Here is a 3,552-nt window from a genome sequence, read left to right as displayed (position 1 = left end):
CACATGGTGGTTCATAGCCATCCTAACTCCAGTTCCAGGGGATACAATGCCCTCTTAGGGTCTCTGTGGGCATGCATGTGATGCACGTACATATATGCAAGCAACACACACATAAGAAGTGAATAAATTAATCAAAATTTGAAGACCTAACTACAAGAAAGGGAGAGGGGGAATAAAAAAAAAAATGCTGGTCTGGAGAGATGGCTCAACAATTAAGAACACTGGCTGCTCTTCCAGAGGACGTGGGTTCTAGTCCCAGTACCCACTGGTGGATCCCACCCTCTTCTGGCTTCCTTGAGCACTGCATGCATGTGCACATGCAGGCAGAAGACCCATACACAATAAAAAGCCAAAACTAATTGAGAGATGCTACTTCAGGTAACAGCAGCAGCCAAGTGGACCTATCTAGGCACTGATCAAACACAACACTTTGAAGGCCTCATGGACTCAGAAGGTAAGCCTTTCAATGGAAGTAGACAGGAGGAAGGGTGGGTTGAATCTTGGGCAACCCCCATCACTGTTCCAGGGGTAGTGTGCTTAGTAGGAGGAGGCTGAGGGAAGGGAGGAGAGTTGCAGAAAGGAGAGACAGGAAGGGAGTAGTGCCAAACGCTTGCACCAGCCTGGAGGGGTGAATGAGTACAGGAAATAGGAAAAGAAAAGCTATTTGGCACAAAAGTCAAAATAACATAAAGGTGTATGTTAGGAATTTCTACAGACATAGCCTGTCTATTGCAGCCCTTGCACTCCCTCCACACCTTACTATGCTTTATGCAAATACAAACGCATATTATAGAACACAGTCCTTTTAGCAAGATAACAAAAATGAGAATATGGGTGTTGGAACCATGCCTTTAATCCCAGCACTTGGGAGGCAGAGGCAGGCGAATCTCTGAGTTGAAGGCCAATCTGGTCTACAAATCTCTGAGTTCCAGGACAGCCAGGGCTACACAGAGAAACCCTGTCTCAAATAAATAAATGCCAAACAGCTGGTCATGGTGACCTGTGCCTATAATCGGGCACTCAGAAGTCAGAGAGGCAGGTGGATCTCTATGATGCATTCAAGGCCAGCCTGATTTGCATAGTGGGTCCCAGGCCAGTTAAGGTTACAAAGTGACACTCTCAATAAGTCCTAAGAGAAGGAAACAAGACCAAGTAGAAAACTAAAGGCTAAAATTATAGTTAGATGAGTGGAAAGTAACAGGAAGCCAAGTGAAACAGAGTGGGGGCTGGGAAGGCCGAGAATAGTTGACTTTGCAGGGATCGCTGCAGAAAGAACAGTGAGCCACTACAGTCATCAAAGCAGTTAAACCCGCAAACCAATCCAGAGTGCACTGTTTCAGGAACCCCAGTCCAGCCTTCTGCTGTTCAACTCAGGTCGAGGGAGACACTAAGGAGTCATGGACAGAAGCCTTGAGGAGGTGGCTCTGAGGGAGGCTGGGGCAGATGGAGCAGTGTTCGGATCTAATGTATCATGCCTATTTCTGTTGCTGAACTCTGCTTCTCTGGGTGGGTATTTATTCATCTATCCTGTGGTGCTAGGTAGAGGTGACCAAAGCAAACAGATGGGATCTCTGTCTCTATCACAGTGGTTCTCGACCTGTGGGTTTTACTGTCAGGGTCACCACAACATGAGGAACTGTATTAAATGGTCGCAGCATTAGGAATGACAGCTGTCAGTTGACAGGCATGGTAGCATACGCCTCTAATTACAGCACTTGGGAAGCAGAAGCAGGTGGCTGTCTGTGACTTAGAGGCTGGCTTGGTCTACGTAACAGTTCCCGGAGAGCCAGGGCTACATACTGAGATCTTTCAAAAAGACAAAAAAATAGCTGAGTGGTGAGGGAGTAAGCCTTTAATCCCAGCTCTCAGGAGGCTGAGGTGGGCTAATCTCTGTGAGTTCTAGGCCAGCCTGGTCTACAAAGGAAGCTCTAGAATAGCCAGGGATACACAGAGAAATCCTGTCTCAGAAAATGAAAACGAAAACATTGCTGTCATTGGAGCTTGGCATGCAGCACAACTTTAACCCTAACACTTAGGGGGACAGAGTCTCTCTGTGAGTTAGAAGTCAACCTAATCTACATAGAGAATTCCAGGGAGAGACAGCTGCACAGTGAGACACTGTCTCAAAATTTTTTATTAAAGTAACTGTCAGCAATAGTGTTAAGTGGGCAAATCAGGAGCTTAGCTTCACACTGCAGCAACCTGCGGCAGCTCCTTTTATCTGCTCGGGTTTGTTGTTTCGTTTCGTTTGTGTGGGGCATAGTTGTTTGAAACAGGGTCTCAAGTAGCCCCCCCCCCTAGTCTTACCTAGCGGGTCTTAACTTACTATGTAGCTAAGAATGACTGAGCTCCTGATCTTCCTGCCCGCATCTTCCAGGTGCTGGGTTTACAAATGTGTAATGTCATGCCTGGCTTCTCAAAACAATTTTTTTCAGATTTTTTAAAATTTACTTTTTACTAATAGCTTTTATTTCTAACGTTTGTACTTAATTGCCAAATAAAGTGTTAGACATTATGACACTATCTAACAAAGTGACTTTTGTGATTACCCCCATCTCCCTCACACGCTGCTGTCCCTTGGAGCCTTGCCTGCACACTCTCAGAGCAATCAAAGGCAGGTCTTTTTTTTTTTTAATGATTCATTTTTATTTTGTGTGCATCAGTGTTTTGCATGCATGAATGTCTGTGTGAGGGTGTCACACCCCCTGGAACTGGAGTTACAGACAGTTGTAAGTTGTCATGTGGGTGCTGGGAATTGAACCCCGGTCCTCTGAAAGAGCAGCCAGTGCTCTTAGCTGCTGAGCCATCTCTCCAGCCCCAAACACAGGTCTTTTTTGTTAATTTTTGATTCTTTTGTTTTCTGCTTTGCCCTTTCCTGTGCAAATATAGAAGTCAATCGAATTTTAATGTATCAAATTTTTAGGTTTTTTTTTGGGGGGGGGGTTGTTGTTTGGTTTTAGGGGGTTTTTGAGACAGGATTTCTCTGTGTAGCTTTGGAGCCTGTCCTGGAACTCAACTCTGTAGACTAGGATGACCTAGAACTCAGAGTTCCGCCTGCCTCTGCCTCCCGAGTGCTGGGATTAAAAGCATGCGCCACCACCTCACGGTTAAGTATTAGTTCTTTAAAAATATATATATATATACGATTTTCATTTTTATTCTGCCACAGAAAAATTGATTTTCGGGTTGGATTTGTTCCGGAGCGGTCACGGGTTGGATTGTTGACTTAATTCTGACAAGCAGCTCTCAGAGCACGGAACCCGCAGGGGGTTAGGAGTTTGTCTCCCGCGGAGTCTGGCTCCTGCGGGGCCGCAGTACTTCCAGGCTCCACTGGGGCTCCTTCCCGGCGTCCCTGCGAATGCCATTCGGAACCTCCCTTTCGGTGTTAAAGGCTGGTCCTAATGTGTGTTCCTCAGATGGAGAGCACTGAGGAGGCACCGGGTGGGCATCGTGTTTCGTACAAACCAAGCTAAACGCCTTGACGCAGCAGCAGGGGTGGGCGAAACCGGTACTTCCACCACCCCGGTCAACGCTACGCCTGGGGGCGGAGCC

This window comes from Chionomys nivalis, chromosome 17 (assembly GCF_950005125.1).
Source record: "Chionomys nivalis chromosome 17, mChiNiv1.1, whole genome shotgun sequence".
Taxonomy (NCBI): Eukaryota; Metazoa; Chordata; class Mammalia; order Rodentia; family Cricetidae; genus Chionomys; species Chionomys nivalis.
The sequence above is the reverse complement of the archived record's forward strand: the minus strand, read 5'-3'. Positions refer to the sequence as shown.